This window comes from Anser brachyrhynchus (assembly GCF_964034855.1).
Source record: "Anser brachyrhynchus genome assembly, chromosome: 1".
Taxonomy (NCBI): Eukaryota; Metazoa; Chordata; class Aves; order Anseriformes; family Anatidae; genus Anser; species Anser brachyrhynchus.
The window spans coordinates 44358180-44382530 of NC_137694.1; the positions used below are offsets into that span (position 1 = coordinate 44358180).

The 24351-nt window shown below is 39.2% G+C and overlaps 1 protein-coding gene and 1 long non-coding RNA gene across 15 annotated transcripts in view; both read right to left on the reverse strand.

Annotated features, from left to right (window-relative positions):
* The window catches only part of ATF7IP (activating transcription factor 7 interacting protein), a 109077-nt gene extending 106409 nt beyond the window's left edge, over positions 1–2668 (reverse strand). Inside the window, exon 1 of one of the 7 annotated variants that reach the window (XM_080606197.1) lies at positions 2411–2626. The gene's annotated coding sequence lies outside the window, so the exon portion shown is untranslated. Of the gene's footprint in view, positions 1–2052; positions 2352–2410 lie in introns of those variants that run through there. The other 6 variants (XM_080606198.1, XM_080606199.1, XM_080606200.1 and 3 more) reach the window with 6 other exon arrangements.
* Positions 2669–9572: 6904 nt separating this feature from the next.
* LOC308200526 overlaps positions 9573–24351 on the reverse strand; it is a 31876-nt gene continuing 17097 nt past the window's right edge. For 4 of the 8 annotated variants that reach the window (XR_013955670.1, XR_013955671.1, XR_013955672.1 and 1 more), the window contains one exon: positions 17451–24277. This is a non-coding gene — a long non-coding RNA (uncharacterized lncRNA). Of the gene's footprint in view, positions 12089–13303; positions 13511–17450; positions 24278–24351 lie in introns of those variants that run through there. The other 4 variants (XR_013955666.1, XR_013955667.1, XR_013955668.1 and 1 more) reach the window with 4 other exon arrangements.

Sequence of the window (24351 nt, forward strand, 5' to 3'; positions counted from 1 at the left end):
CCTACTATGAAACAGGTGTTAAGCACAACCAGTTTCAAGCCTATACAACATCCAAGATAGTCCTGTCAAATGAATTCATACAGCAAAACACAGAACTGTGCTACATTATCAGAAGCATCAGTTAAGCACTGCTACACTTGGTGGCAAGGTTGCAACTGATGAAAATACTTTTACTCTAAGCAAGGTAATAAGTCTGCTAAACTGAAAATATAATTAAGAGAACATAAAGATCTCTTGATATTTTTTGAGAAAGAACACACAATGAGCAGTTACTTATAAACAGTAACAAAATTTTCTGTATTTTAATTATTTGTTGTTTAACTAAAAATTTACTGCTATCCAAAATATGCAATACCATTCTTTTCTGGATTACATGTACATAAGAATTTAATTTGATGCTTCTGAAGCATATAAAATAGTAACATAACCGCCAATCTTGAGGAATAAATAGTGGGTTTAATTGCCATGATTCATGAATTGCACAAGTCCACATGAAAGCATTAGTGATTTCATTTTATGATGGTCCTGACAATCACCATTAGCCCCATTTCACTGATTTGAAAACTGAGAAATTGCCTATCCATGATCACATATCAAATAGCAGTTCTCTGTGTATTTTTCCTCCTCCAAAGAATTCTTAATGTTCAAGGCAATATCCTCTTTCATGCCTTCCCCTGGGACTGCACAAAACAATACCCAATCATAAAGCCTTACATATTTCTTACATTCTTATAAGTTTACCTCTGTATCAAGTTCATATTTAACTTTTAAATTTCAGATTTAAATGGACATTAAATACATTCTCTGTATTATATATATATATATATTTGTAACTGTGATAATTTTAACTAGAAGAAACTGGTGTAACAACTAATATCCCCAAATATATTCAAACTTAAAAGAAAATATTGTAGAAGCACACTGGCTGTGATCTTGCAGATGCAAATCCCAATAAATTTATTCATAATAATACTGCATTTATTTGTACAATCAGGGATATTGACCAAGTATAATATGTACTAACATACTCTTATTTCTGCCATTCGGACACCATGTTAAATAAGACATCCAAATGTGCAAGTGTTATTTTTGTATGACTGCATGAAGGCTGCCGTTTTAAGCTCAACAATTTTTGCCTAAAACATTTGAGCTGTGCAACGTGCATCTCACCTCTTCATTTTAACAGAATATTTTTCCCCATCAGCAATTCCATCCAATTTTTCCATCCAACAAGCCTATCTGTGATATTGTTACGTCAGCGTGATCGTTATGTTATAGTTGTTTCACCATTACTACTATGCAACAAAATATTCTAATGGAGGGATTTCCATTGGATATTTGTCAAGGATTAAGCAATCAAGAATGCTGTACCTCAAACAGACCCCAATGCCACAGTAGTGACTAACTATAAATACAGTTTCAATATTCTAAACACTTACGTTCAAAGAAAGTTAGAAGTTCACGTGTGCGTTCTTTACATCAGTATACTATTTACGCTTCCACCATTTTGTTTGACGCGGGCCTGCATGGCGGCCTTAAGTAGTAACTCTGGCCAAGTTCACTGAGGATATGACATAAATAACTTACGCACAACTGGGCCTGCTTTTTTAAATTTCCTCACTGAAACACGCGTATTTCCAGAAAACGAGCAAGCCCATTTGCTCCAGGAACGTCCAACTGAAATCCCACCCGCGCACACTGCACGCAGTAACACCGGATGCGTTTTTCTCTTTGCTGTTTCCACTGCCCGCCCACCGCAGCGCTCAGCGTTGACGCCAGTGATGTCTTTCGAGGCTTTTCGGTAGGTGCAGGCGGCCGCTCCCCATTCCCACAGGGAGCCGGGAGGTGCTTTCGAGGCGCAGGGCGTGCTGCCATCGCACCCCGACGCTTGCCTGGTGCGGGCGCACCACAGCACCCCTACCTCACCTCACCTCACCTTCGCCAAGGCACGCGCCAGACAGCGCTCGGGCTCCTGCCGGGTGTCGCCCAGCTCTCCGCGCCTCATGGCCGGGCGCAGCGCCCCACGCTCGCCCTGCCCCACGCCAGACCTACCTGCGAGCCGCAGCGGCCGCCGCGGGAGCCCCCGACGCGCAGGGGAGAGCGGCAGGCGCGCCCCCGCGCCACGCTCCCCACCTGCTGCCACCTCGGGGCGAAAACAGCAACGCGCATGCGCGCCGCCGCCTGCACTGGAGCCGCGTCACGTGCTCCCATGCAGTATGCGCGGAGCTGCGCTGCGCTGGCGAGCGGCTGCGCCGCGCGGCGCCTGTGCAGACCTGCAGCCCCGGAGCATGCGCACTGCCGCCGCCGCCGCCGCCACTACCACAGCGCGGGGCAGCGTTCCGCGCAAAGTGCTGCCGCTGCCCGGCCGCCGCGAGAACGCGCCCCGCCGCCCGCCGGGGCCGCGCAGTACCTGTGCCGCTGCGTTCCGCGGCAGTCCCCCTGCCTCAGCGTTCGGCCGCCAACGCCGCTGCCGCCTGCTCCGCCGCTGCCGCCGTAGATTCAAAATCGGAACCCGCTCCGGGCACCGACACCGCCTCCCCCCGTCGCACGCGCCGGGCCGTTATGCAAATGAGGCCCGTGTCCCCTCCCCTCTCCCCGCAGGCCCCGCCCCCTCCGCGGGCACGGGGGCCGGCAGCGAGGGCTGCCTCGGAGCCGGCCAATCGCCGGGCCGGCCATCTTGGCGGCATGCAAATGAGCCCCGGCGGTATTTAAATGAGCGCGTGGCTCCGCCCCTCGGCGGGCGGTTATCGGCGGTAACGCGCAGGGGCCCGCGGGCGCCCCGCAGACGCCGCTGCCAGGGGGCGCTGTCGCGGGGCCTGGCGGCGGGCACCAGGGGCAGCCCACCCGCAGCACACCCGCGCACCCCACGCTTGGCCCCCTCTCCCTCGGCTTCCCCCTACAGCTGCCGTGGGCTGCGTGGCCCTGGAGGCTCGCCGACATTTCTGGAAGCCAGCCCGAGGTCCGTTGGGCTACCCTGAGAGTAACTGGCGTTAGCCACTTCGTGCGGCGCTGGTGGCAGCATCAGTATCGGAGCATCCTTACGGGGGCTGTGGTCCTGTGTGCTGTTGTGGGGTAACTTCAAGTTTTGTCTATGACGGGGAGTGACTGGCCAAAACACAGAGGGTTGGTTGGTTGGTTGGTTGGTTTTTAATAGCTAGCATTGAGTATCGAGACTGTCAAGCAACCAAGCAGCGCTGCTGTCCATCTAAGGCACGTGGTTTATCCCAGGTGACCTGCAGGCCAAAGCCATAAGTGGCCATTTCCCACCTGCCCTCCATTTCTACCTAAGGAGAGGGTGGCAAAGCTCAGCACATGCTTTAGTTTTAGCCATGACTTAGCACACTTTGTACTCAGCCAAAGGCAGAAGTGACTTGTCAAGAGCTAGTCTGTACCCCAAGGCACCGGTCAGTTCTAGTGGAGAGAACGGTGATTATATCCTTAGATAAGTACAAGAGTGTAGAAAAACTTGTAGTATTTTCAGAATAAGCGTTTACGTACTGCCTGGGTGGTAGTGTGGAGGCTCAAGTACCAGTCATCTACCAACCCTGTAATGGAGAGTCCCATTCCCTCTCTGTTAATGCCAGTAAAGCTCCCATGCTTCCTACTGAAGGCACAAAACAGTGGAAAATGGCATCTTGAGTTATCTGTTTCGAGAGAATGCTAAACGTGGAGTACGTTTTTGTCAGTCATACAAAACAGGCTGACCAACACAGTTCTGTGTTCCTCTACATTGTGAAACAGTACCTATGGCGTAGCCATTACACACATTCGTCAGCTGCGCTTGACAGATTAAGTGATAGTATGTTAAGATGCTGTCATTCCTGGTGGTTTGCCTGACCTCCCTGCTAAGTGCTTCCACTGACAGGGCCAAGATGGCAGAAAGGAATGTATCCGTGTGCCCATAAATTTGTGTAAACACATCTGCAGCAGTGCTTTATGCAGGTATACTAACCCTGGAACTTGAACCACTGAAGTGTGAATGTACATCTTAGTCTGCCATCTCTGGTACAGGCACAGCAATTTCTAACAGAAAGTGTGGCAGACACCTGAAACAGTAATTTCTTAAACTCTCGCAGCTAGTCTTTGAAAAATGTTGAATCTTCTGTGCTTTTACATGCAGACGGAGGCAAGCACTTCAGAAAGAAAAGGCTAGAACTATCCAGAAATGGGCAGTTACTAACCCTGCCTGTTGTACAACTTGAAATGTTGCTGCTGGTGAGCACTTTAGCAGGTCCATGCATATACATCCTTTGAGAGTCAATCAGGAGTGAAAGCTTTGTGGCTAAAAGATGCATGTCTTCAGAAGACTAGGTATTAATATAATAATCTCTTTGGATAACTGCTGGTGGCATTCCTAGTTTAGTATGGAAAACCTTAGAGCAACATAGTGTTTTATTGACGACAGTGCATTTCCTGTGCCTAAAGGGAGAATGAGGAAGGAGGCTTTGTCACCCTAAAGAACATGGTTTCCTGCTATTAGCTTGATTTATTTATTTTTTTATCACAGATACATAGAAAATTTGGAAATGCACCATGAAATGAATGATTACAAAAATCTTTCTTGGATCTCAGAAGAAAAGATAGTACTGAAAATCCCAGTGCCTCAAAATATCCTATTTGTCAGGCCTAATATCTCTCTCCATGTGGTGACAGGGGACAGTTTAATCAGCAACTGAGAGGACTGTTTGATTACTAATAGAAGAGAGGGAGTGGTGTTGATTGTGATTATCCCCAGTGTCTAGATTGCTGATGATTTCTGAGAGATTAGAAGTCTTATGCTACTGTTCTTTCAAATTCTGAAGAATCCAGCTGTCCAGAGTTCATACTTTGTTCATGAGAACAGAAACCGAGAAATCTCTGAAGGAAGTTCGGAGAGCCAGTTCTGTAATGAAATATACAAACATAAAAATTGCCATTGAAATCTCACACTTAAACACATGTGAAAGTGTGTACCAGACCTGGTAGACTGATGGCTATTTCTTAGGAATTGGTCATAAATATGTCAAATCCTGTTTAGAAAGGAGTTTTAAAAAAATCATCTATTAATAAATTAAGTAGTGACTTGAAAGGTGGTAGGAGACAAACGCATTCAATGTTTTACATAGAATTGCCTAAAAAATTATCTTGTTGCATGTATTCTTTTTTGCAAAGAAAGAATGTGATCTTTTTCTTCGACAAAGCTTTACAACAATGACAAAAGTAGAAATAGTAAAATAGTTACAGAAAGACAAACTATAAAACACGAACAAAATTAGTTAATTTTCAGAATTACTTACTGTTGATCACCAAAGACAATATTCTAACAGAATGTCACCATCATATTTATTTTTAAAGGGAAATATTTATTTTCATTCTTTTAGTTAGCACAAATTATGACTTATTATTTTCAAAATGGTTTTATGGAAATATGTCAGGTTTTTTTTTTTTTTTTCCCAGCTTCTCTCTCAGGCAACATTCCTGTTCAGCCTTGAAAGAAAAAGAAAAAAAAAGCCCCTTCTCCCCTCCCCCCCAATGTATTATTACATACTCCATACTTCACAGTTGTATTAGTTAAGACTAAAGTTGTATTAATATAGCTGCTACAGTAAGGAAGTACCCTTGCTATGCCCTGCTATGATATTTTAGATACCAGTATAAGCAGTGGGTTAACATCCTTAAATTTGACAAGTAATGACCATATAGAAATTATCAGCTCAGCAGTTTGAGGACGGGAAAGTCTAGATTTCCGTCAGCTGTTCCTGCTGAAGGCAGTCTGGTCATAAATTCAGAAGAGCAATGGTATCAGTTTACATTGCTCAGCCTCTTCACAAGAAGAAAGTTTATATAAAAAGTTGTTGAGAAAATATGCCTTCAGCAATTTTATTTGCAAAATTTTTTTTTTTTCTGCAAAAGTGACATGTAAAGCAAATGCTACACTGGAATTAAATGTAAAAGATACTAACAACAGCACAAAAAATAGGTTTTCATGTAGGAACATGTAGAAAAATGAAACTTAACTTGAATGTTTCCCAAATATTAGCTCTCTCCATATGATTTAGTAATTGCTAATTGAGACATTGCCTAGTCATAAATGGGGATGATAAAAAGAAGAAAGGAGAGCCATGCACAGAAGAGTTATAGCTCTCAGTATGCAAATGAACTTTTTGAATATAGAAAACTAATTACTTTTAAAGAAATCAAAATATGACTGTAAGAAGTAGTTAGCAATACAGAGAAATGAAAAGTAATTTTCCTTGTATGTTTTATTTTTAAATCATTGCTCAAAAATGTGTAATTGCAAGAGGCTACCTTGCTAAACGGATGACTTCTGAGACAAGATTTATGTTAATTTTTCTTGGTAATTGATTAGATTAATAAGTATTTATTGCATAGTGATTTAATAGGATAGAATGAATGCGACTTCTCTGATTACAAACAGGTCCTATGCAAGGGTAAAGAAACACCGTAATACCAGAAAGTAATTTCACTAACAAAAATATCTCTGGCAAGAAAAAAAATACATCCCTATCTGAGAAAACAATCTGTAATTTAATGACTCTTTTGGGACTTCAAGAATTTCACTAGGAAGGCCTAAAATTTCACTCAAGAAGGAATCATATGATACCTTTCTGATGAAGAAAATCAGAAGAATTTCAAAATTCTTTTTAATGTGTGCGTTGTTTTTTTTTAATACAGAAACCTAAAGCACAGCCAACAAGAATAAATCAACGAGAATGTTTTAAGACATTTCCTAAACATTTTTACACATCAACATGACAACAAACATTGAGCATAAATGTGATAAATGTAACTAAAATACCTGAGGATTTTTCCTATAATTAAGCGAAACTACTACAGGCATTTTTACTTACGTTACTTTTCACTGTTGGTTAAGTACCTTCCAGTGGCTTGGCTTTTGTAGAATATAGTATCATTGTCTATTTCCTTTACTGTTGACAAGATACAGAATTCGGGGAAAAATCCTAAATCCATTCTATTCCTCTCAGATTTAATCATAATTAAAAATAAATAAAATTCACTAATCATCAAGAAAATATTGCTCAGCTGTTTTCTGATAAACTTAAACTGAGTAATATTGCTGTATTAGCTAATTCATCTATCTACTAAGCAGATATGTCTAGGTTAAACACCCACCAGTCTTTTTTTTCAGCTTTGAATTGTCTTCTACCTTTGCTACCTTCTACCTCCACAAAAGCAAACTGCAACTACCTTAATTTCTGTTTTTAAGAAAAAAATATATTTTGTACCATATAGGTTGATGTAGTTCAGTCACAAGTGCAGAGTTCAGTGACAAAAACATATAGATAAACATATAGATTGTAAAACTAATTCTACTACACTAAAATATTGGTATTTTGAGATACACACAAGTACCATCTACACTGCACATTGTTGTTCTTAATGTCTAGCTAAAGAGTCTATCAGATGTCAGAAGAACTAATCTTAACAACATTGACCTGATGGATAATTGGTGTGTATCATATGAAGATCCTTTTCTGAAAAAATCCAAAAAATTAGTCAGTTCTAAGCACTGATCAGGGTTCTGTTGGAAAGAAGAAGAAAAAAAAAAGTCATCCATTGTCCCACTTACTCTTTGAGATGAGAAATTTGTGAAACCAAGTTGTAAAAACAGCACCTAACACACTAGAGAACCTTAAAATTGTAAAAGCTCTTTTGGGTCTATTTATTTTTCTTGCAGCTTATTTTGCATCTGGAACACAAGTCCTCTGAGGAGTGGCTGAGGGAACTGGGGTTGTTTAGTCTGGAGAAGAGGAGGCTCAGGGGAGACCTTATTGCTCTCTACAACTACCTGAAAGGAAGGTGTGAGGAGCTGGGGGTCGGCCTCTTTCTTGCAGATAACTAACGATAGGACTAGAGGGAATGGCCTCAAGTTGCGCCAGGGGAGGTTCAGGTTGGAAATTAGGAGACATTTCTTCTCAGAAAGAGGCATTGGAACATGTTGCCCAGGGAGGTGGTGGAGTCACCATCCCTGGGAGTGTTTAAGGAATGGTTGGACCTGGTGCTTAGGGACATGGTTTAGTGGGTGACATTGGTGGTAGGGGGATGGTTGGACCAGATGATCTTGGAGGTCCTTGCCAACCTTAATGATTCTGTGATTCTAAGTATTCACACAATGGCAGTGGACAGTCTTCTTTTCATCAAGTGTATTAATGATGTACCTTCCTGAATGCAGTTGTCTATTCATTACTTTAGAGATAATGGCTCTGGGAGAAGCTAGGTTTGGAAGAGCCCTCCTTGCCCCTAGAAGTGTAACGTGATACTGTGGTAGCATTGTTATTACAGCAGAGGTTGAGGAATTAGTGCTCAGTTCTAACTCCCACGATACGTGTTAGATGAAATGTGCTTGACCTCTAAATTACATAGGTAAAGTTTTATGAATACGTCTCATTAATTTATCCAATATATTTGATTGAAATGAAATGAAATGAAATGAAATGAAATGAAATGAAATGAAATGAAATGAAATGAAATGAAATGAAATGAAATGAAATTTTTTTGAAATGAAGAAATGTGAAGAATATGTCTGATGTTCCCTCCTGTAAGTGCTCTGAGGAATATGTTTTGACCTGTTGGAAGAAATATATTTGAACATCACTGTGGAATGTAATACATACAGGATGTCTTCAGTAAATGAGCTATACATATGATCTGAAATGCATGGACTCATTTTTTTTTGTGGTCACATTATTGACTGAGTTTAAATGAATGAGAAATATTTGACCTTTTCTAATGTTTATAAATGGAAATACTTTTTTAAGAGAAAAATTTCCATACCAGCTAAGAAGGCTTATCCTCAGGGTGAATATCTTATGTCAGTTTCTCAAGTCTAACCTTGGACTTTTTTTTTTTTTTTTTTCCCATTGTAAGACCTGCTTTAGATCTTTCCAGCAAGTAGAAGACTTATGGTTTAGTGAATCTGAGTGGTAATATATAAATTTCTCAATAAATGATGTGTATCTTCAGGAAATTGCCAGTGAAGAAAAAGATGCAGAGTAGTTTAGTAACAACTCACAAAGGTAGAATACTTGGACTTATCCACAATGAACTTTTTCATTAAGAGGTTAATTACGCAATAACTGGAATTTAGGAATATCTCATGGTCCTCGGTTGTGTTTTGAAAGGTCTTTCTTTTCTCTTTTTCTTTCTTTCTTCTTCTTTCTTTCTTTCTTTCTTTCTTTCTTTCTTTCTTTCTTTTTCTCTTTCTTTTTCTTTCTTTCTTTTCTTTCTTTTCTCTTTTTTTCTCTTTCTTTCTTTCTTTCTTTTTCTTTCTTTCTTTCTTTTTCTTTCCTTCCTTTCTTTCTTTCTTTCTTTCTTTCTTTCTTTCTTTCTTTCTTTCTTTCTTTCTTTCTTTCTTTCTTTCTTTCTTTCTTTTTCTTTCTTTCTTTCTTTCTTTCTTTCTTTCTTTCTTTCTTTCTTTCTTTCTTTCTTTTTCTTTCTTTCTTTCTTTCTCTTCCTCCCCCCTCCCTCCCTCCTTCTCTCCTTCTTTCCCTCCTTCCTTCCTTCCTTCCTTCCTTCCTTCCTTCTTTCCCTCCTTCCCTCCCTCCTTCCCTCCTTCTTTCCCTCCTTCCTTCCTTCCTTCCTTCCTTCATTTGAAAAACAAAACAACAAAACATTTTCAAGTTTTATTTTTGCTAGAAGTCATTGTGAATAAAATTTGAATTTCAAGACATTATCTTGTCCTTAGAGGTTTTCCTAATTGAAGTCATCATCTGGTATTTTTGCTGTATTCTGAGTACCTTCTCATTACTTCCTTCTATAGGTTCTTTTATCATCTGGTAAAACAAGATCAATATCTCATCTCTTGTATAAACATAGCTAAGAAAATACTGAACAGTCCTTCTAATACTGAGGCAGGTAACTAACCAAAACACGATATCCACTCATCCTCATTCAAAATCATCAACAAATGAAAAACTCAGCACCCATCCATTGCCAGTTACCACTGTCTTACATAATGGCATAATTAGTTTCCACGACCTAGCAGAATAATTTGAAAGGATTTCTCCAGATGTTGGTGTACTTGGGGAAGAGAGAAAGGAGCTCTTATATTTTTTTGAGGTAATGGGCCTGCAGATCATAATATATACACATATGCTCTTGAATGAAGCCAGAAAGGAAGGAAGAGGGAGGGGGAGAGGGGAGCTTAGGTTGCCACTTCTGCCCCTCTCCCCACAACAGGCATGGTCCTCAAAATTTGAATGAAGGAGACACTAATGAGAGAACTTCTAAGAGTTTGACTAACAGGCTAACATATACACTCAGAGGCAATTTTATCCTTCTATCAATGTAACAGAGCCCTCTCACAGCGACATTCCCTGTGATATGGGGACCTGAAATCACTTCTCTATTCCCAATTTTGTTTGAGATGCATCTGTTCTATGACTGCCGTTCCCGGTGTCTGTGGCAGCTTTTAAGATCAGATGGATGCCTACGTATGACAAGGGAGGAGTAGAAATTAAAAGGAAGGGGAACAATTGGTAACAGCAGATATTAGCATTGAAAGTAGAGCTGCCATTAAATAAGTTTAATTTATTGCCATTTATCTTTTCCATCCATTCCTTTTATTCCATCCCTTAATATACTTGCTCTCTGCCACATCTGCAGATTGCTCTCTTCACACTTTTTCCGCTTCTCCATTCTCTCATATTTCTTTTCCAACAATCTTCTACATGTCTTCATTCAATAGCAGTGCTAAAACTGTAAAAATCCGCATGTTCATGAGCTGTATGTCTTGTAAGCCCTGAATCAGGTGTTACCAAAGCTTGTTTTCCTTTGATCACAATCAGATCCACTGTTCATTGTTCATGGGATAGGATTCATAATTTCAACTATTTGTCAACCAAAAACACAAACAAACAAACAAAACCCCAAAAGCAAACCAAACCAACAAACAAAAAACACTTTTTTTCATGGATCTTGTTAAGGAAAACAAAAACAAAACAAAAAAAAACTTTTTTTTTTTCCTTAGCAAGATCCATGAAACTTACCTGTTCTACAACTGTATAGTTCATTGGAATTGCTCATTGGTCCTTTCTTTGTGCAACTAGGTTGCTACGGAATGCAGACTGGATTTAGTCCTTCCATGGTTGTGGGTGTGTTATTGAGATTTCTAGTTCCCATTAGTCAGAAATCACACTGGACAGAGATAAAGCTGAAAATACTTCATAGTGTTTCCACCCTATTATTCTGCAAAAGTGTCTTAAGATTTTATTTGCAAAACTAACAGTTGAAGCCTGAATTGAAGCTGTGATGATACTATATTATGCACAAAGCATCTATAGCAGCTGTACTATTTAATATAACCAATAAAACAAAAAATATATAATTGTTTTCCATTGTTTGCAATAGCATATGGTATTAAAATAAAAACATCATTTTAAATAGTGAGCTGTTATGAAATTACTTTAAAAATCTTAGGCTTGGACTGCATGACATGACTGCACTAATTACTGTACTGTGATGGGTTAGCCTTGGCCAGCAGCCAGATGTCCACCCAGCTCTCTCACTCCACTTCCTCAGCTGGACGAGGGGAGAAAGTATGATGGAAAAGTCTGTGGGTCATGATAAAGACAGTGAAATTGCTTACCAGTTACTCTCAGTGGTAAAACAGACTTGACTTAGGGGGCATTAATTTAATTTATTGCCAATTAAAATAGATTTGGGTAGTAAGTAATAAAAACAAAAATTAAAGTAACACTTTCCCCTCCCCTTTCTTAATCCAAAAGAGTCCAAAGTTCCTGTGATGTAATAAATCATATATTTTCCTTTATTTCTTGCTTTCTGATGAAAACGGTGAAACATTAGGTCCTTTTAGTACTTATTATTTAGTATTATTCTGCTGTATTCTTATAAGTTGACCTTTTAATATTTTCTTGATGTAGTTCACAGTATATCATATTATTAAAAAATTAACAACTGTATCTTCAAATGTGTCTCACTTGTTTCAAAAAGAAGTGAACAACAAAAATTTCAAAGCAAAACATTCTTTCATTGTATTACATTTCTTCATTGAGATGGGGTAGTGACAGGTTTCTAAAGAAGTGCATTCTCCAGCAAAAGTATCCCTCTGGGAGCAGGGAAAAGAGAAATAGATCATGCAGAAAATCTTTAGATATGATGAAGACATTTTGCTGTCACTCAACAAAATATTCTAAATGGTTACAACATCTTTGAGCACATTGATGCTTTACTTTGCATTTTCACATTAGCCCAACTTTCAGATACCAATAATACTTTATTATTTAACCTGAAAGACACAAGTTGTATATTAAATTGTATTATATTACTACTGCTTAAAGAAATTTCAAAAATGCTAAAAGTATATTTGATTGACAATTCAGAGATTTTTTGATTTATAAACAGTCATTGACCTCAGTTTATCCTGGCCTCACGTCTCCACATACACACACACACAAAATAATCTCTGGAACTGGACATACTAACCAGAGTTAAGTATCCCACCTTCATCACGTGAACTGCTGAGTTTCGTGAAATCAAGAGGAATACATGGGTTTTAGTGTATCCAATTGTATCACTGTCAGCTAGCAAAATAAAACTTTTTGTGTGAATATTTCACAACATTTGAACACACTTTCTACGTAGTATTTGATTAACAACAGACCTGGCCAACAGCAACATAAATAACCGTCTGAAATACCAAATAATGAAAATTGATACAGATTTAACGAATGTATCCATTAAAACCTGTTTAATAATATCTTTTTTTTTTTTTTTTTTTTGCCACATCATTTGCTTTTTAGCCTTTTTTTCCCGGATTACTCCACACTTCCATTTTTTCTAAATGGCTTGCAGTCTGTCCAATCTGAAATGTCCCTATTACGTTCCTTTGCAGTGGTCCTATGTCATCCTGCCTTCTTTTATTTTTTTTTCCTTACATTCCATATCCCAGTAAATGTACTTCTTCCAATTCTTTGTATTACAAGCTTCAAAATTGTAGAAAAGTCTATCTTTTTTATTCTTATCCCCCTTTCCACCATCACATTTCCATTCCTGTCCTCGGAACCTGACCCACAAAATTGTATTTTGGAATTGCATTGGACTCTGGCCAACAGTCTCACTATCAAGGACAAAGCTGTAAACAAAGGACGTGAAACAGGTGCAAAGTCAAATCCTTTCAACTTACTGAGATTTTTTAGGCATGATTTCTTTCAATTCTCCTTTGTAGTCCCGCCTTTTGTACTAGTCTCATGCTAATAAACAGCCCATTTACTCCTGAGATGAGGCAATGGGGATGTGCTGCTTCTGCCTCAATTTATCTTACCTCAAAGCGTTCTAGCTGCTCCGGGCTCTGGTATCACTTTTGCTTTACCCTTCCCAGCCTGCTTGTGGGTTTCACTTCTCTCTGAAACATGAAACTGTTGAGGGCTTCTCTTATCAGTTGTGGAAAGAACAAATTCACTATCATTCACTTTTTTGATCACCCAACAGTGAAAACAGTGAGCAACTAAATAGCCAGCACTTGGCAAACCTGTAAAATACAGCAAAGGCATTAGAGCAACTGGAGAAAAACAAAATATTTTATCTTATTCCCATTGTAACTGTAAGAACTGGATTTATTATACAATAATACTCAAAAAGACTTGCTGCTATTTGTCGAAGAAAGCCACCTACCTGTTACAAAGGGCCAAAAGGTTTGCCTTGTTTTGCTTGGATGATTAATTTTATTTTGATTGCAATCTTTTTAGTGACTCTGCTCCCTCTGCTTTGTAACTGTCATCTTCCAGTTGCTAGAGGGGTTTTGGTGTTCCATTCTACCATTTTGCTTCTTGCTAAGGAATAGCACCATGGTTTTACTTTTTTTGGTTACTTGCTGTTTCACCACTAGCGGTAAGATAATGTTTCCCTAGAATATGAGAGCGAGCATTTTTAGGGCTTTATTCCCACTCAGCGTGATTCCTTTACAACCTCTCCTCTCCTGGCTATGCACACGTGTGGGTGCGCGCCCACATGCGTGCTCTTGCTGTCCCTCTGGCCACTCTGGAGAAAACTGTTCCCACCTACATACGGCATGTACGGAAGTAAACAATTTGCCCAAATTGCCTTCCCCAAATGCCCGTTCTGTGCTTTTTATTGAACACTTCTTGTCAGAGGTCAGTGGTCCTGAAACTGTGCCCGACAAGCGTTGGGAGTGCTGCCCGGCCTTGGTGCCCGCGGCCACAAGACAGAGGGGAGGGTGGCCTGGGGTCCTGCCTGAGGTGAGGCGAGGCGGTTCCATGTCCCCCGCGTAGCCGTGTGGGGCTCCGACGGCCGCCGTGTGAGGAGCTGCCATGGCGGCCCGCCCGCCGGGAGCTGTCACCATGGCAATGCGCGTGAGGTAAATGGCGTTGCCTAGCAACCGGGGCTTCGGGCACGAGGAGCCTCTAGAGAGTTCGGAGAACAGCCGTTGGAATGGGGGGAGGGGCAGGGAACTGGAGTGGGGGAGAGGAGGGAGCCGGAAGCTGCTTTGACACCAGGCCCAAAAACGGACCCAAAACTGGTCCCGAAACCGTCCCCAGGAATGTGCCAGGAACGCCGATATGGCGTTGGCCTAGTGCTGCAGGGTGCTGTGGCCGTCCTTGGAGCAAGCTCTCCACAGGCGCTGCTCATCTTCTGCATTTGTCCTTGTTCTCCCCTTGCTACGGGGGAGAACAGCCAGGAGCAAGTAAAAGAGTGCACGGCGATGTGAAAGGAAGTTACACAAAGTCCCTGCCCCAGTTTTGGTTTTCTTGGCGGAGACTGAGGTCAGAAAGAGCTCCTTGAGCACGTCTCCTTCATGCAGTTGCTTTCTAAAATTAAATCACAGGGACAGAACTTTTAAACTTTCAGTAATGCTAATAGGTAAAATGTAATTCTTTAAAACAGAATTTGTTTGGGAGATTTGTTTTGCTTAGGTCTAGGCATTCGTATCCCAAAAAAAGAGGTCTCGAGAGAGAGAGGTCCAGAAGAAGCTGATGGAGACAAGCAGATGTCTGCGTAATGACAGTTACATTTCTTTGGTTTTCTGTGCTAGACAACAGATCGGAAGAAAGTGGAATACAGAGACTTGATGGTAGCTTCTACATTGACTGATCCTCAGGAAAGACATGTGGTGGTTATGATGGAGAGGAACATGTAAATCTTCACTTAATATGAATTAAAATTTAAAAAAAAAAAATAAACGAGTGAAATAGAAGAAGGCAAAATTTGGAAGAAAAATTATATTGATGATAGTAGAATATTAGCTTGTCTATCTGTACTTCTGTATCATATGCACTCATATGAAATACCATTTTCAGGTGTGATACTACCATCTCAAACATAGGCACACCATTACAGAAATTTGAGTTCAAACGTAACGGAAAACATTGATGAAAACAAAAATGAAAGGTTGAGAATGTTCTGTTTAGCAGGTAATAAGTGAGAACAACTATGAAAGCTATGAAAAAATACTGTGTGGCATAGAGATTTCAGGCTGACTTTGCATTTGGCCTTTCAAAAAGCCCATCAAGGGCAAATTGTGAAAACTGAATGACACAGACTGTGGATGTACTAAGTTACAAAAGTCAGGAAGCCTGATGGGGTTTGTAGCCTCCGTATTAGAACTGCCTGGTGCTGCCCATGCACCATCTGATGTGAAAGAAGTTGCTCCAGTACACCACCTTTCTGTGACCACTGCAGCTCACTCAGATGAGATTACACGTATGTAATTTCTACACCACATGACAGAAATTGGTTCTACAGGTCCATAAGATATCTCAAATTTAAATGTATTCATTTTTGATTTTGTTGGGTTTAATTCTACTTCAGGCATTAAATTTGAGTCTCTGTTTCTCTCACAAGATAAAACAGTTCTGAGCTTTTTCTATTACTGTCAAATTGGGCAATGAGGAAAAAAAATAATTCTTTTGACAAAATCTCCACACAGCAATCTGAATTCCTGATACTAGACCTATTCTACCAGTCTTTAGTTTAGCATTTTAGAATTACTATTTTAGTATAAACCTTGCTGCTACCTGTGAAGTGGGCATTTTCAAGGAGCTGCTGAGGAGCCATGCCAGAAGCAAGTATCTAGGCAGACTCACTGCCACGGTAGTGAAAGCAAATTTGTGAAGTCCCAGATTTAGTGCTCCCTCACCCCTCAATTCCTTCACTAAAAAACAAAACAAAACAAAACAAAAAAAACTTTCCCTAATTCTTCAGACATTAGAATTTTACTGTAAAGTACAAATCGTTGTGGCCATAATTTCTTTTTATGATTCATGAGCACACTTTATAGCATTTCTGAAGTGTAAAATTTTATAACTGGTTTCTAGTTGATGTGATAAACTTCCCTGGCTTTCTGTCTCCCTTTTTTACCACTTCCACCAGCACCAGTTGTTCAAATTGTGGTGTGCTGCATTAGAAAAGGATGTACACTATTCAAGATATATGGAAGAGAGTATTTCTGTCTGTTGAGATGATGTTTTACTGCTGCTTGGAGTTTTAACTGAAAGCACATTTATTATTACCAAGCACAGAACAGTAACATTTCTATAGTCATCTGTACTAATGAAAGTAACATTTTATTACATATATCCAGCTTTTTCATGTGCCCCCACTGGCTATTTAACAGTGCTAAGCAGTTACATATAAAATGTACATTTCCTCAGACCCACAATTGACCATTTGTATTGGTATGCTGATTTGTTAATTTACAATTCTGATTTTGTAAAGGATGTCATAAGCTTCAGAGTATTGAGATTGCAGGCCTGTAGAACTTCACACGTTCATCTGACTGGCAGTGACAATGAAACATACTAGGAATAAACATGGATCCCTGATTCAGAAAGACATTTCATGATGTGAGCTTTAGACATATCAACAGCTTTTTGTCTCATTTTACATCACCCATAGCTCATGTGCTGGCAGCGCAGTGCTGCTTCCTCTTCTCTAGGACCCCAGTTCATGCTCATCAGCTCCACATGGCACGTAGTGAATGAGGAGTCGGAGAAAGCCTGTACGGACAGTCTGTGTATACAGCACATCTCCCAGAATGCTGCAGTAGTTCCTCTGCAAAAGCATGTTCCTTGGCTACAGCGTGTGATGTTACTATCAAGGGAAGCTCGGCATGGACAAAATGTGCCACAGTCTTTGAACCACAGGGTCTATTGATTCTGGTCTTTAGAAAGCTGAGAAGCCTATGCTTGAGGAAAATGGAGATTTCAACCGTAGGTGCTAGACTGTGCACTAGGACAATTACCAATGATGCTCAAGTTCCTGAGCATTCTAGGCTATTTTGCTTTACTTCAGGGATTAAAAGCTATTTTTGCTGCAGGGCTGCAAAATCAATGGGATTTCTCTTAGGAATGTATGACTAAAGTAACCACCTTTCTTATGAAAAGCAACAGAACTCCCTGTTTATACTTCTGATAATTCCTTTTGTTGTTGTTGTTGTTGATGATGTTGGGATGTTGTTTTTGTCTTTTTTTTTTTTTTTTTTGCAAGTGCAAAGTTGTTGGGTCCAGTTTGGTGGCCGAGCTTCACTGTAGATAAACCATGTTATTCCTTCTTTTTCTTTTCAGATTCAGTTTGAAGATGGAATGTAACTTCCATGCATCTTCAGTGAAGCCAGACATGAAAATAGTAAGAACGATAAGTATTACATTTGCACTGTTTAAAAGTGAGATCCAAAGGGAAAAATGTCCTACTATTGCATCTTATAAAGATATAAACCAAGTGTTGGATTTACTGTAGATCTCTTCAGAAAAGAAAATACAGAGTTAGCATTCTCAACTCTGCAATTGAAGGAAAAGGTTAATTTTCCGTAATTTGTTTTCTCCCAAGCATAGTACAGATATATGAATTTTTCAGTTCTATTATTTTTAATTATTAAAAAAAAAAAGGTGTTAGTGTGGGAGAGAAAGAGGAAACTTTTACAAAGTGAAATTAACTAAATTTTTAAGCTTTTCTATGCAATGGTTGCAGTTAAATGTTCTGTTTTGAAAGAGTACAAGCTCGATATTTGGTTGAGCTTCATAATACAATGACTGTAATTACACTGAAATTATAGCATAGTTACACAAGTAATTTTTTATCCTACAATTACCACTAATTCATGTAACCACAAAGAGCATGGCTGGAAATAATTATAGAGTGAACACAATGGTGTTAGTACATTTGAGATACATACACGTACATTTATATAGATGTGATCGTGTGTCTGTCTATATGTGTACATGGAATTCTGATGTAGAATAGACACATGTGTAGTGCAGAATGGGAACATCTGGATTACCTGTATAGTTACTTTGTATTTGTATTGGCATTAATTAATCTTGAAAAAGCATGACTTTACTGTAAACTGGTATCAACTCAACTGCAACTACACTGTAATTAACCACTGTGTGATAATGTCAATATTCTATATGCTTAAAACACAAAAAGTTTTAACCCCCTATTGCCCATCACATTAAAAATTGAAATAGCTACTTCATTTTAATCTATTATTTGCAATAGTTTATAAATGGTCATATGTTGAAATGCTACATTAAAAAAATAATAATCATTGAATTATTTGAGTCTGATGAAATTATTCCAAACTTGGTTTTGATACTATTGTAATTCTCAAAGAGGCAAGATATAGAATTTTAGATTTGCAATATTCCTGGTTTTGTGTAAGAAACACTGAAAATTCACTGCAGTTTGAACCTATTAGAAAAGCTAAGGTATGAGAGGTTCTAGCTTCTTACTTGCACATTTCACACTAGCTGTCACAAGATTATTATTTTTTTTAAATGCGTATTACTTAAATTTCTATATTGCACTAACACTTTCACTATAGAGAGTAAGGAATGTTTATAAACTGACATGAAGAAGAAAAAAGACAAAGGCAGTGCAAAATAGTAGCAGTAATCTTTTTGGTTTCATGATTTCGGTCTCAGTTTTTCAGTTCTGGGCTGTGTCTTTCTGCTTTATAAGGCAAGGATATTGCAGAAAAACGGAAGGGATTAGTTACAGGAAACACTAAGAGAACAAGGGAAGGAAGGTTGCGCAGGACCACTGGAAGCAGGAAGTACAAAGCTGATAAAAGAAGGCAGTGAGAGAGTGCAGTATAGGAAACAGTAAATCAGATAGGGTCAGAAGAGACAAGAATACAGTTCAATGACATCATCAGTGAGACCACTGAAATTACTTCTGAGTTTGTGTCTGTGTCTGCCAACACCAACCTTTGGTGGAATCCTTACAGGAAAAGGAAAATGTTTATTCTTCCCCTTAGCTCATGTAAACACAGAGTGATGGTGTGGGGGAAGATGACTACATGGAAACGGGGTCACTGAATGATAAGGTCTGAAATGATTTTTGGCCTACAACAAGGCTAAACTACAGCTGCAAATAGCATGCTGATGAAAGGGCTTATTTGCCAATGTACCTGCAATTCTACTTCTTCATATTTTGTGACTAATGTAGAAATATGCAGCTAGGTCAAAATATGCATTTACCATTCAGGATGTCTTTGCAACATTATCTCTGTTGTGAAATTGCACTGCTCATGCTAGTCCAGTTCTAACAGCATGTTCCTCTAACTTCCTGCCTGTAGAGGCAAGAAAGCTAATGCAACCTTGTACACACATACTCTGCTGCATTATATTATTCATCTGTAAGTGGAAGATTATATACTCAAATACCTCCTGTAGCTGAATGCCTGCACAACAGCATGGCAAGGCAGTATTAAATACCTGGAATGAAGCTCTCATTAGTCACAATTTAGTGCCTCAGGAAGACTCACTTTGTAAGCTACCAAGCTTAGTCAGTCAATTAACGTCTAAATCTTCTCACCTTAGCTGCATTCAACACAGTCAGATTAATATACCTATAAAAACGTGTATCTCTGAAGTACCTAAATTGGGCAAGGTTTAGTAATATTTATGACCATTATAACATCTTATATATATTCATCCATGTACAGACTTGTATATTCCTAAGTGGACCTTCAGTAAGTGTGTCACATACATATGGTAATAATTATTGTACGGGTGGGTCTGTTTTATGATGGCATATATAAATATGTCATACTATTGGTATGAAGAGTGTAGACAACCGAGGAGCATTACAACAAATGTGTAACAACACTGATGATTACACTGCATAACTTCTAGTGCAGGAAAACTCATTCTGAAACCGAACCATGTCTGAGCTGGAATGGTGCAAGCCAATCACATAATCATTCCCCTTTTTAAAGTATTCTAAGGTCATTTTTTAATGAAACTTATCAAAATGAAAACCACAGGGGGAAAAAAAATCTAGTCTTTTTACTGAAGCAAATGGGTTTTCTTTGGAGGTTTCCTGTATAGGCATGATAGCTTGTGAGAACTGATGAACTTGGAACCCAAGATAAGATCCTATAAACAGCTTACTTTTATAAATATCCAGCATCAAGAGGCAGAGAAGAGGGAAACAGGAATGGAAAAGCAAATTGCACCATGTTAATGCTGGAGTATCCTACCAGTTGATCACTGGATGTTACATTTGTCTTCTGATCTAAACAGACAGACAGATGACAAGACATTTTTAAGGTTAAGACTGCTCTACTTTATACGACAAAAGATGTAATTCCTTAGGAGGTAAGATCTGCTTAAGAACCTGGAAATGTGGTAACAGTATGTGCAGTTGCATCCAAATTACTTTTTTAAGAAATATTTTCAGGGGCAAGCTGGCAGCTTCCTCTTAATATTACAAATGTTGGTTGTCTATTTCCCTCCAAAGAGGTTCTTGAAGGAATTATTTGATTTTTTCCCCATGGGAAAAAAAAAAACCAAAAACAAAACCCAAATAAACAAACAGAAGACATTGAAATCATTAAATATGCATGCCACAAAAATGAAAAAAAAAAAAGCCAATTTTGGAATGCATTGGTGGTATTGATGGCCAGGATCTAACATCAATGGACTCCTTGAACTCCTCTTAAATTAAAATGGCTCGCAAAGAAAAGGCAAAGAAAAGATTTGGAATACAATTAGAAACAGACCAGTGAGTCAAAATCACAGTACAACAGACTCAAGAGTGTTCGTTCTTCACTTTAGAAGCCACTTTATATAAAGAAAGCCAAAGGAGAACTCATGAGTCAACATGATTCACATGATTTCAGGAAATGGCCATATACCAGATTACATGAAAAGGAGAAGGAATGACCTCATCACACCTGAAGACCAATACAGAAAAGACCCGTGTAATCTTCCTGCTGGTTTCTTTCTTCCCACAGTGGCACTGACAAATACATCCAAGCAGCTGGTACTAAGTCATCTCACCTGTTTTAGTATTGCACATATGGAAGTCCTGGAGGAAGTAGGGTCACAGTGAATTATATGTGTCAGATAAGTTATTCTGCTGCTTATTCCTTTCCATCCAGCATTCCTCTGCACCTGGATCAGCTTCTCCATTTTACTTGTGTACAGTTTTCTCCTGACCTCAGATCATCTCGTCCTGATGTCACCTCCCTGTTCCAAATGCAAGTGCACCATATGTTTTCAGTTACAACCTGTTTGGACGTAAATGCAGAAAAGGGTACAGAACTCCTCAGAGTGGCCACATTTGTACTTCTGTGTGACCTGATTGAGGACCCTCAGTTATAACTCTATTCTCTAGAGAGAGACATTTATCGTGTCTTCTCTAAGAAAATACCAACTCTGCATGGGCCTGAAGGTCTAAGAGAAATGAGCTCCAAGTGAAAAAAAACACAAAACAAACAAACAAAAAACTCCTCTCCAAGTACACTTCAAACTGGTGAAAGGAATAATCAAAAAGCAATAAAGAAAAGCTAATTTCATCCTTGCTACCATTCAGACTAGTATTTGGACAATAAAGATTTGTGTTTTTTCTTGTTCATTTCCATTTGTAGTTATACTGCTCTCCTGATAGACAGAGGCAGTCATCTGCTGAGTTCCTGATAAAACACCAAGGACAAACTTGCTGAGTTCATGTTTGCATCTCAGCAAAATGGCCAGAAAGCTGACAAGAAGACAGGTATTTCACAGCCTGCCAACTGCAATTCATTCAGTTGGATATCCATCCAACATATGTATCCTAAAATTTAGAAAAGTTTTTGTAGAACTGTTAACACATTCTTATCATCAAACTACCTTCTTTGCTTTCCACTTCGTTACTTTTCATCCTGTTCCAATGGATATGAAATAAAATAATCATTCTGCTCCTTTCTGCAGATGTATTTTCAATATTTCAACATTTCCCCTCATTCTTCACTAGACTAAACATGTCCAGTTATACCAGTCCTGGGTTAGTCTTTCTAGATTCCCTACCATTTTGCTGTTACTCATCTTTGGATTTTCTCCAGCTGAAGTGTATTTGCTTGGAGTGTTGTGCCCATAACTGGACATGCTACTTTATGTAAGAATTACAGTTGTGTTTTTGCAGTGGAAAATTCCACTAACCTTGCATACTCAAAAGTGATTGCGCAGGCATACCGGTGGGGGGTATGTTAAGATAAGCAGATAAGGGGACAGTGGAAGGTTCCACTGTCCCAAAATAAGGACGATGGCTAAGAAAAACAAGACAAGCAGTTGTGGAATCAGCAAGAACAAGATGTTATGAAATCACAGGCCCTCAAAAAAAAAAAAAAAAGAGAGAAATTAAAGGTTGGTCAAATACACATACAGAACATAGAAACAAATGTCGGGTAGATTGTGAACCTGTAGTACTCAGCCAATGAGGAAACAGGGGAGGAATCAAGTGTTGGGTAATAGAGGATATAGGGCTGTGATACACTTCCGCTGTGCACTCCTACTTGCAGGATGCCCACCATGGCAATTGCAAATAAATTAGCTTCACAAGAGACCCTGTCTTAGAAAATTATTGGGATATTTCTCACATTTAGAGATAAGTTTTTAGCAAGCTTTTTACTTGTTGCAAAGTGGGAGGAAATTCTGTCATTGTCCCCCATTCACTTTAAATGATTAGTACTACATTGAAGAAATAGGTGGGGGGGGTTATTATTATTATTATGTAAAATTTTGCTTAGGAATTTTATTGGGAGTTCACTGACATACGGTTTCTCTCCATTAACTTCAAATTATATAGTATTTAAAAATCTTTTCTTCAGTATCGTTGGCATAAATACCTTCTTTTCCCATTGCTCAAACTTCAACTCTGAAAACACAGTAACCATCTAGCTGAACAGGCAGAAATTGTGTGCGTGCATCCTCATGGGCTACTCCATAGATCCACAAAGTCCCTCCACCTTTATCTCCTAGCCACAGACAAGAATTTCTGCCACTGTTAGTGAGCAAAACCCACTAACAGACTGCCACCCAGAGCAGGTATGGCTCAGAAATTACCCACTGATCTTAAGGAACCCCACCTGCTCAACAGGTTTGTAAATGCACTGAACTGTTACTTGGAAGATGATCAGTTTGTAGCCATGCAACTTCCTTACTTCCTCTAAGATCCACAAAAAGCTGACATTTGGATGTGACTTATGTTTCCCAGGGACATAGCGTGCATTTGAAAACTAGCATTTTCTAACAAAAGCATATTTTCAGTGCTGCTGCAAGGGAAATATACTATGTCGAACAAGAACGTGCATCATTATCTTGATTTGGACCTTACCCTTTCAGTTCCACCTTTGTGATCAAAATGAAGTCAGACTTCATCCCTTCCCAGTGCTTCAAACTTTACTCCATTTACTCATGTAGACTGAGGCACAACAGATACAAACTGGTGTGGGGAAAACAGGCTCCATTTCTCTATTCTCTGTTCAGTGCACATGCAAGCATATCCACACATATTCTACCCTTCTGGCAATATAAGTCTTCCAGAGTTACAGGTTGGCTTTAAATCTTGTCTCACTGTGGCAAAATTCAAGGTCCCAAATTTACCCAACAATATTTTGTAGTTTTGTTGGCAAGGGGAATTTTGTTGGTGAGTTGGATTTTGGTTCCTTAAGTATAAGGACTGTTTAAAAACACTTTTTCCTCCAATTAGAAATTATTTTTGACGACTAGTGTTCACAGGTCCAGGGTAGCTAAATTTGCTGGCACTGCAGGGCTGAATATGTAGTAGAAAGAGTAGAATTTTTCCTAAATGGCCCCAAGAGAGCTTAAATAGCTGGAAGAGTAAAGCATAAGATCACTGTAATTAAGTAGTGTTATATTACTTGTTCAACTGAGAGAGATTATGGGCAGAGAAATTTCTACGTTTTGAACTTATGAACTTACCATTTTAGGCACAGTCAGACTCACAGTTTCCCTAATTTGTGTTTTCCTACTATTGTACTGATGAAGACAATCTGTGAAACAGGAAAATATGACTGTAAAAAGCTGCAATAATTGACACAGTAGAATCATATGTAGGAGTAGTACT